Genomic DNA, 10,692 nt, shown 5'->3' on the forward strand with positions numbered 1-10,692 from the left:
CCATTTTGGAAACTTTACCCCTCAAGGCACGTAACAAGGGGTCCAGTTAGCCTTAACATCCCACAGGTGTTTGACGACTTTTCGTTAAAATCGGATGTGTAAATGAAAAAAAAAATTTTTTTTCACTAAAGTGCAGTTTTTCCCCCAAATTTACCATTTTTACAAAGGGTAATGGGAGAAAATGCCCCCCAAAATTTGTAACCCCATCTCTTCTGAGTATGGAAATACCACATGTTAGGACGTAAAATGCTCTGCGGGCGAACTACAATGCTCAGAAGAGAAGGAGCGCCATTGAGCTTTTGGAAAGAGAATTCGTTTGGAATGGTAGTCAGGGGCCGTGTGCGTTTACAAAGCCCCCCGTGGTGCCAGAACGGTGGACCCCCCCACATGTGACCCCATTTTGGAAACTACACCCCTCACAGAATTTAATAAGGGGTGCAGTGAGTATTTACACCCCACTGGTGTTTGACAGATCTTTGGAACAGTGGGCTGTGCAAATGAAAAATTAAATTTTTCATTTTCACAGACCACTGTTCCAAAAATCTGTCAGACACCTGTGGGGCGTAAATGCTCACTGCACCCCTTAATACATTACGTGAGGGGTTTTGTTTCCAAAATGGGGTCACATGTGGGGGGGGGGGGTCCATTGTCCTGGCACTATGGGGGCTTTGTAAACACGTTGCCTTCAATTCCAGACAAATTTTCTCTTCAAAATCCCAATGGTGCTCCTTCTCTTCTGAGCATTGTAGTTTGCCCGCAGAGCACTTTACATCCACCTATGGGGTATTTTCTTACTCAGAAGAAATGGGGTTGCAAATTTTGGGGGGCTTTTTTCCTATTTTCCCTTGTGAACATGAAAAATTTAAGGTAACACCAGCATTTTAGTGAAAATTGTTTTTTTTTCCTTTTTCCCATCCAATTTTCAGGAAAATTTGTCAAACACCTGTGGGGTGTTAAGGCTCACTATACCCCTTGTCACGTTCCGTGAGGAGTGTAGTTTCCAAAATGGGGTCACATGTTGGTATTTATTTTTTTGCGTTTATGTCAGAACAGCTGTAAAATCAGCCACCCCTGTGCAAATCACCAATTTAGGCCTCAAATGTACATAGTGCGCTCTCAATCCTGAGCCTTGTCGTGCACCCGCAGAGCACTTTACGCCCCACATATGAGGTATTTCCGTACTCAGGAGAAATTGCGTTACAAATTTTGGGGGTCTTTTTTTCCTTTTACTGCTTGTGAAAATAAAAAGTATGGGGCAACACCAGCATGTTAGTGTAAATTTTCTTTTTTTTTTTTACACTAACAGGCTGGTGTAACCCCCAACTTTTCCTTTTCATAAGGGGTAAAAGGAGAAAAAGCCCCCCAAAATTAGTAGTGCAATTTCTCCCGAGTACGGAAATACCCCATATGTGGCACTAAACTGTTTCCTTGAAATACGACAGGGCTCCAAAATGAGAGAGCGCCATGCGCATTTGAGTACTAAATTAGGGATTGCATAGGGGTGGACATAGGGGTATTCTACGCCAGTGATTCCCAAACAGGGTGCCTCTAGCTGTTGCTAAACTCCCAGCATGCCTGGACAGTCAGTGGCTGTCCAGAAATGCTGGGAGTTGTTGTTTTGCAACAGCTGGAGGCTCCGTTTTGGAAACACTGCCGTAAAATACGTTTTACATTTTTATTGGGGGGGGGGCAGTGTAAGGGGGTGTATATGTAGTGTTTTACCCTTTATTATGTGTTAGTATAGTGTAGTGTTTTTAGGGTACATTCGCACTGGCGTGTTACTGTGAGTTCCCGCTAGGAGTTTACGCTGCGGCGAAAAATTTGCCGCAGCCCAAACTTGAAGCAGGAAACTTACTGTAAACCTGCCCATGTACCCTGTACGTTCACATGGGGGGGGGGCAAACCTCCAGCTGTTTCAAAACTACAACTCCCAGCATGTACTGACAGACCATGGAGTTGTACTTTTGCAACAGCTGGAGGCACTGGTTGGAAAACCTTCAGTTAGGTTCTGTTACCTAACTCAGTATTTTCCAACCATTGTGCTTCCAACTGTTGCTAAACTACAACTCCCAGCATGTACTGACAGACCGTGCATGCTGGGAGTTGTATTTTTTTAACAGCTGGAGGCACACTGATTGGAAAACCTTCTGATCGCCGAAGAGCATGCTGGGAGATGTAGTTATGCAACAGCTGGAGGTACTTAACTACAACTTCCGGCATGCTGAGACAGCTGTTTGCTGTTTGTGCATGCTGGGATTTGCAGTTTTGCAACATCTGGAGTGCTACAGTTTATAGAACACTGCACAGTGAGCTCCAAACTGTGACCCTCCAGATGTTGCAAAACTACAAATCCCAGCATGCCCAGACAGCAAACAGCTGTTTGGGAATGCTAGGAGTTGTAGTTTTGCAAGATCTGGAGGGATACAGTTTAGAGACCACTGTATAATGGTCTCAAACTTCAGTCCTCCAGCTGTTGCAAAACTAGATATTCCAGCATGCCCAAACAGCTGTCTGGGCATACTGGGAGTTGTAGTTTTGCAACATCTGGAGGGCTACAGGTTAGAGACCACTGTATAATGGTCTCAGACTGTAGCCCTCCAGATGTTGCTAGGCAACTTACCGGCTTCCGTAGGATCCAGGGAGCCGTCCTCTTCTGCCGCACGACATCGCCGATCACCGTCGCCTGCAGCCTCCGGATCGGTAAGTGGATCTTCGGCGCCGGTCCCCGCCGGTTTCCCCGTTCTGCGCCGCCTATTGTGGATGGGCAGGACGGGGAAAACTAAAGTTAACCCACCCGCCCCCGATCTGCTATTGGTGGTCGCCACCAATATTGGTGACCACCAATAGCAGGGATAGGAGGGGTGGCACCCCTGTCACCTCACTCCTATCACTTCAGGGGGATCGCAGGTGTCTTAGTCACCATAGACCTGTATGACCTGGAATCGGCGCAAATCGCAAGTGTGAATTCACTTGCGATTTGCGCCGATTGCCGACATGGGGGGGGGGAGGTGTCTAATGACCCCCCTGGGCATTTGCACGGGGTGCCTGCTGATTGATATCAGCAGTCACCCCGGTCCGGTCCCCACCTGGCGCACGGCAGGGACCAAAATTCCACCAGGCGTATAGATACGCCCTTTGTCCTTAAGTACCAGGACGCAAGGGCGTATGCATACGCTCTTTGTCTTTAAGTAACAGGACGCAAGGGAGTATGCATACGCCCTTCGTCCCCAACAGGTTAAGTACCAGGACTCAAGGGCGTACCCATACGCCCGTGGTCCCCAACAGGTTAAAAAAGCCACCTGATTGGTTGCTATGGACAACTTCTCCACTTTTCCTCTCACAGGTTTTCATAAATCTCCCCCAGTATGTGGGAATATTCACAAATTTTTAGGGCAGTTTTACAGTATCCAGAATAGGGTATATTTGATTATAGCAGAGTGTGGCGCAGTTACATAGTTTGCAGCACAGTGTTTTACTGCACTACCCTCTGCTGTAATCTAATTAAAAATGCATAATTAGAAAAATCTATTGGGGGGGGGGGGTCCCTGGGGGCAGACTCAGGGACAGGCCACTAGGTTGAAGCGAACCCCGGCCTTTACCTGTGTAAGGGGGCCAGAAATCTCTGATGGCAGCCCTGTCTCCTACCCTATATATAGAGGATAACTTTTAAAGATTGCACTTACACCACTACCATCAGGTGTTGCACCAACTGGCCTCGACATATGCATGGAGCTGTAGGTGGGCATTTGCCAGGACCTTAGGCGCTCCTCAGTATGACATGATGAGATTGTGGTTTAAAGATGCAGAATTCTTTCCCCTTATTCATCAGCTTTAGCCATCTAGCTTCGAAGAAATATTCTATACATTGACCAATATTATGGCCTGCAAGTTTAGCTTAGACTTTGTGCTCCTAGATCAGTGTTTCCCAACCAGGGTGCCTCCAGCTGTTGCAAAACTACAACTCCCAGCATGCATGCACAGCCTTTGGCTGTCTGGGCATGCTGGGAGTTGTAGTTTTGCACAGCTGGAGGCACCCTGGTTGGGAAACACATTCCTCTGGAAGCCATTCATGGTATCAGACAGTTTCCCCCACATGGTAGTCAGTAGCAGTGCCCTTCCCCTCCCCCTCCTGGATGCTTACCTTCTGCGGCTCTTCTACCCTCTTCCCAGCGGCTCCGGCGGCGGGGGGCTTCCTTAGCATGGGCTCTTCCTTTCTCTTCTTCTGTGCTCCGGCATCTGATGAAGTCACTCGTTCGCAGAAGCAGGAAGAGCTCAGCCTGGCCTCTTGTGTTCTCTGGCTAACTTGAGCCAGCGAGCACAAGAGTGATTGACTGGGTGAGGAGCCAATGGCTCTGTCAAACCTTCCACCGAGCACCGCATTTAACTGCAGACGCCTCATTAAGAGGCATTTACAGTTAAATGCGGGACATGTGGGGGCCAATAGCGGGAATGTCCCGCCGGATCTGGGATGGTTGGGGGGTATGGTTATAGGGCTCAGAATATGGAGATTTAATATAGAAAATAAAAGGAGAAGCACAAGAAATGAAAATGCACAGCATTCTAAAAGAATTAAAGGGGTTATCCACCATAAGGTGATTTTAGTACGTACCTGCCAGACAGTAATGGACATGCTTAGGAAGGATCTGCGCTTGTCTTGGGGCTAAATGGCTATGTTGTGAGATTACCATAACACTGTGGCTAGCTTTTTGTGAACTGGTATTTCCTGTTTGAGTTTTCTTCTTTGCCTACAAATCCTATAATTCCATTTTCCTCCCTCCCACACATCAGCCACCCGACCCATTAAAACATAAATGAGCTGCATCCATTCAAAAGACCTGTGTTTTCAATCAGTATGCCTACAGCTGTTGCATTAGTTGCAGATTGAGCTCACTCCCACCAAGCGATTGCTCAAGCCATTGAAGCAGACAGGCTCCCTGTCATCAGCTGACTAGTGATTGCAACCTGGGAAAAATCTGAGACAACAGTCATTTTGTATGCTGTTTAAAAATAAATCAAATAAGAAAACCTATATATTATGAACTACACTAACTTTACAGCCCCTGTAGCATAGTCAAATAAAAAAAAATCCCGGAATACCCCTTTAAGGGGTTATCCAGATGCTAAAAAAACTTTATATATTGTTAGGGGTGACATGAAAGTAAAACAAAACATATATTTATGTAAACGAAGAAAGTAGAAACTGATCCAGCACTTGGATAAAAAGTTGCAGCTTTATTTTGGTCCGAATCCGACAAACAAACTTTCCACGGTAAAACCGACACCCTCCCTTGTCATACGCGTTTCAGGCGCATGCGCTCTCTTCCTCATATATTTATGTACCTGACTCCCTGTCATCTGGTCTCCCTCAGCTCTATCTACCTAATTCTGAGACAAGCTCTTCTTGAATCTGATTGTCTGAGCCTCGACACTAGGGGGAAGAGTGTTTCCCTTAAGTAGGAAGTAGGTAAAGTAGTGGGGGACTAGATAGCATCACAGCAGGGTGATTGCAGGATGGGGTAAGGGGGGATTTGTGATCCGTTGTGCTCCTCCATGTTGTTTCAGCTCCCCAAGAAGGAGCGAGTGCAGCACCAGATCCCGGCTCCCAGTCCTGTGCACTAAAAGACTTGTATTGTAGGCTGCAGGTCCTGGCAGGTGTACAGAACAGGAGCAATAGCTCTGCACTGGAATGTACAAACCGTGGACTCCACAGTGCCAGGACCCTTACACTACAAATCATTCTTTGGTCTTGGCAGTTTAGAGCCCATGTTGTGTACATTCAAGTAGTCATCCCTTACACTTGCAGGGTGCTGTAAGAGATCTAACAACATCCTACTCTGAAATCACACAATCAGCTCCAGCTCACCCCCTATGTAAATCACAGCCCCTCACTGCAGCATCAGAACACAGTATTGTAATGAAGGGTATGCTCATCTGACAGATTCACTGTCAGTCAGAGAGGATCCAAAAACCTTCATATCTCGAGAATGGGGGAGGAAGAATTTTTTTAACTAAAAACACCGGTAGATTTAGGGCGCCCTAAGATTTTAAGGGGTATTAAAAAGTCACAATGTCTGGGGAGGCCACAGGTCCTAGAGAACAGAGGACGTTACTGTACACTCTGGCTGCATGGTACTTGGCGCACCAGGACGTACATGTATGTGCTGAGTGTCTACTGGATTATGAATCGAGCGCAGTAGCTGTTTACTTTATAGAGCTGCGGCTAATGGCAGACATCAGCCATCATGCTGATACCCTATATTAACCCTTCAGATGCCATGATCAATACTGATCACAGCTTCTGAAGCATAACAGAGAATATGAGGCCACCATATCACCATCAGACACCCACTGCACAATCTCTGGGGTATAATGAGTCAAGATGGCAGCCAAATCTCCTCTCACCTGCTCCTGGCCCACTTTGGCAATCTTTTTCTGGCAGACCATAGAAGCAGATCTCCGATATTACTTATCACTGCTATGCCTATGCATAATCTAATGACTGCTATAAATATTCTCCAATGGAGTTAAGAGGAAAAAAAAAATGTTTATATATGTAAAAAAAGTTTCCACCCCAATGAAATAATAAATAACCCTCTTTTCCATTAGAAAAGATTAGATTAACAAAAATATTTGGTATTGCCGCGTGTGGAAATGTCCAAACTATTAAAATAAAATGTAACCCCCTTAAGGACATTGGGAGTTTTGATTTTTTTCCTCTTTGCTTTGTAATAGCCTTTACATTTTACACCTACACACTCATAAAAGGCTCCTTTTTTGGCTTCACTAACTGTACTTTGTAATAACATCACAAATGTTATCACAAAATCTACTGTGAAACAAAAAAATAAATATTTGTGGGGCAAATAAATTCTATTTTGTAAATTTTGGGGGCTTCTGTTTCTAATAATGACACATTCAATGACACTGACCTTACGGTTCAGACATTTACGCACACAGTGATACCACATAATTTGAAACCTTAACCCCTTAAGGACCGAGCCCTTTTTCACCTTAAGGACCAGAGCATTTTTTGCAATTCTGACCACTGTCACTATAAACATTAATAACTCTGGAATGCTTTTAGTTATCATTCTGATTCCGAGATTGTTTTTTCGTGACATATTCTACTTTAACTTAGTGGTAAAATTTTATGGTAACTTGCATCCTTTCTTGGTGAAAAATCCCCAAATTTGATGAAAAAAATGAAAATTTTGCATTTTTCTAACTTTGAAGCTCTCTGCTTGTAAGGAAAATGGATATTCAAAATAAAAAAAATTTGGGTTCACATATACAATATGTCCACTTTATATTTGCATCATAAAATTTATGAGTTTTTACTTTTGGAAGACACCAGAGGGCTTCAAAGTTCAGCAGCAATTTTGAAATTTTTCACAAAATTTTCAAACTCGCTATTTTTCAGGGACCAGTTCAGGTTTGAAGTGGATTTGAAGGTTCTTCATATTAGAAATACCCCATAAAAGACCCCATTATAAAAACTACACCCCCCAAAGTATTCAAAATGACATTCAGTAAGTGTATTAACCCTTTAGGTGTTTCACAGGAATAGCAGCAAAGTGAAGGAGAAAATTCAAAATCTTCATTTTTTACATTCGCATGTTCTTGTAGACCCAATTTTTGAATTTTTGCAAGGGGTAAAAAGGAGAAAATTTTTACTTGTATTTGAAACCCAATTTCTCTTGAGTGAGCACATACCTCATATGTCTATGTTAATTGTTCAGTGGGCGCAGTAGAGGGCTCAGAAGGGAAGGAGCGACAAATGTTTTTTTGGGGGCATGTCACCTTTAGGAAGCCCCTATGGTGCCAGGACAGCAAAAAAAAAACCATGGCATACCATTTTGGAAACTAGACCCCTCAGGGAACGTAACAAGGGGTAAAGTGAACCTTAATACCCTACAGGTGATTCACGACTTTTGCATATGTAAAAAATATTAAAACATTTTTACCTAAAATGCTTGGTTTCCCAAAAATTTTACATTTTTAAAAAGGGTAATAGCAGAAAATACCCCCCAAAATTTGAAGCCCAATTTCTCCCGATTCAGAAAACACCCCATATGGGGGTGAAAATTGCTCTGCTGGCGCACTACAGGTCTCAGAAGAGAAGGAGTCACATTTGGCTTTTTGAAAGCAAATTTTGCTCTGGGGGCATGCCGCATGTAGGAAGCCCCTATGGTGCCAGAACAGCAAAAAAAACACATGGCATACCATTTTGGAAACTAGACCCCTTGGGGAACGTAACAAGGGGTAATGTGAACCTTAATACCCTACAGGTGTTTCACGACTTTTGCATATGTGAAACATTTTTTTTTTTTTTACCTAAAATGCTTGGTTTCCCAAAATTTTTACATTTTTAAAAAGGGTAATAGCAGAAAACACCCCCCAAAATTTGAAGCCCAATTTCTCCCGATTCAGAAAACACCCCATATGGGGGTGAAAAGTGCTCTGCTGGCGCACTACAGGTCTCAGAAGAGAAGGAGTCACATTTGGCTTTTTGAAAGCAAATTTTGCTCTGGGGGCATGCCGCATTTAGGAAGCCCCTATGGTGCCAGGACAGCAAAAAAAAAAAAAAAAAAACACATGGCATACCATTTTGGAAACTAAACCCCTTGGGGAACGTAATAAGGGGTTAAGTGAACCTTTTTATCCCACAGGTGTTTCATGACTTTTGTATATGTAAAAAAAAAAATTTTTTTTTAACCTAAAATGCTTGTTTTCCCAAAAATTTTACATTTTTAAAAAGGGTAATAGCAGAAAATACCCCCCAAAATTTGAAGCCCAATTTCTCCCGAGTACGGCGATACCCCATATGAAATACGACAGGGCTCCAAAGTGGGAGCGCCATGCGCATTTGAGGCCTAAATTAGGGACTTGCATAGGGGTGGACATAGGGGTATTCTACGCCAGTGATTCCCAAACAGGGGGCCTCCAGCTGTTGTAAAACTCCCAGCATGCCTAGACAGTCAGTGGCTATCTGGCAATACTGGGAGTAGTTGTTTTGCAACAGCTGGAGGCTCCGTTCTGGAAACAGTGGCGTACCAGACGTTTGTCATTTTTATTGGGGAGGGGGGCTGTGTAGGGGTATGTGTATATGTAGTGTTTTTTACTTTTTATTTTATTTTGTGTTAGTGTAGTGTTTTTAGGGTACAGTCGCACGGGCGGGGGTTCACAGTAGTTTCTCGCTGGCAGCTTGAGCTGCAGCAGAAAATTTGCCGCAGCTCAAACTTGCAGCCGGATGCTTACTGTAATCCTCCGCCCATGTGAGTGTACCCTGTACATTCACATTGGGGGGGGGGGACATCCAGCTGTTGCAAAACTACAACTCCCAGCATGTACGGTCTATCAGTGCATGCTGGGAGTTGTAGTTTTGCAACAGCTGGAGACACACAGGTTGTGAAACACCGAGTTTGGTAACAAACTCAGTGTTTTGCAACCAGTGTGCCTTCAGCTGTTGCAATAGCTACAACCCCCAGCATGTACGGACAGCGGAAGGGCATGCTGGGTCTTGTAGTTATGCAACAGCCGGAGGCATACTACATTAGCTGGGGATGCTGGGGATTGTAGTTATGCAACAGCTGGAGACACACTGGTTTGCTACTTAACTCAGTGTGCCTTCAGCTGTTGCAAAACTACAACTCTCAGCAGTCACGACAGCAAACGGGCATGCTGGGAGTTGTAGTTATGCAACCACCAGATGCACCACTACAACTCCCAGCATGCACTTTAGCTGATTGTGCAAGCTGGGAGTTGTAGTTATACAACAGCTGAAGGTACACTTTTCCATAGAAAGAATGTGCCTCCAGCTGTTGCAAAACTACAAGTCCCAGCATGCCCATAAGGGCATGCTGGGAGTTGTGGTGGTCTGCCTCCTGCTGTTGCATAACTACAGCTCCCAGCATTCCCTTTTTGCATGCTGGGATCTGTTGCTAAGCAACAGCAGGAGGCTGTCACTCACCTCCTGCTGCTGCTCAGGGAACAGGCCAGTCCCGCCGCCGCTGTCGCTCCTGGGGCCCCGATCCCAACAGGGACGCCGGGGATCGGGGTCCCCAGCACCCGGGGTCTTCTGCCCGCACCCGCTCACGTCCTCCGGAAGAGGGGCGGAGCGGGTGCGGGAGTGACACCCGCAGCAGGTGCCCTGATTGATCGGCCGGGAATCCGGCCGACGAATCAGGGCGATCGTGAGGTGGCACCAGTGCCACCTCACCCCTGCTAGCTCTGGCTGATCAGCCAGTAATTCCGGGTCATCGGGTCACTGGAGACCCGATTGACCCGGAATCCGCCGCAGATCGCTGGACTGAATTTTCCAGCGATCTGCGGCAATCGCCGACATGGGGGGACATAATGACCCCCCTGGGCGATATGCCGGGATGCCTGCTGAACGATTTCAGCAGGCATCTGGCCCCCGCTCCCCTCTGGCTAGCGGCGGGGGCTGGAAATGCTCAGGGCGTATCCATCCCTCGGTCCTTAAGCACTTGGAAACGGGGGCGTATGGATACGCCCTATGTCCTTAAGGGGTTAAGAACTCTTAAGGGCAATTTTCGTTCTTTCCTCCTCCCCTTCTAAAAATCATAACGCGTTCAATTTTGCACCTACAGACCCATATGAGGGCTTTTTATTTGCGCCAATAAGTTTACGTTTATAATGACATCACTTATTTTGTAACATAATCTGCGGCAA

The sequence above is a fragment of the Hyla sarda genome, chromosome 9, assembly GCF_029499605.1.
Source record: "Hyla sarda isolate aHylSar1 chromosome 9, aHylSar1.hap1, whole genome shotgun sequence".
Lineage (NCBI taxonomy): Eukaryota > Metazoa > Chordata > Amphibia > Anura > Hylidae > Hyla > Hyla sarda.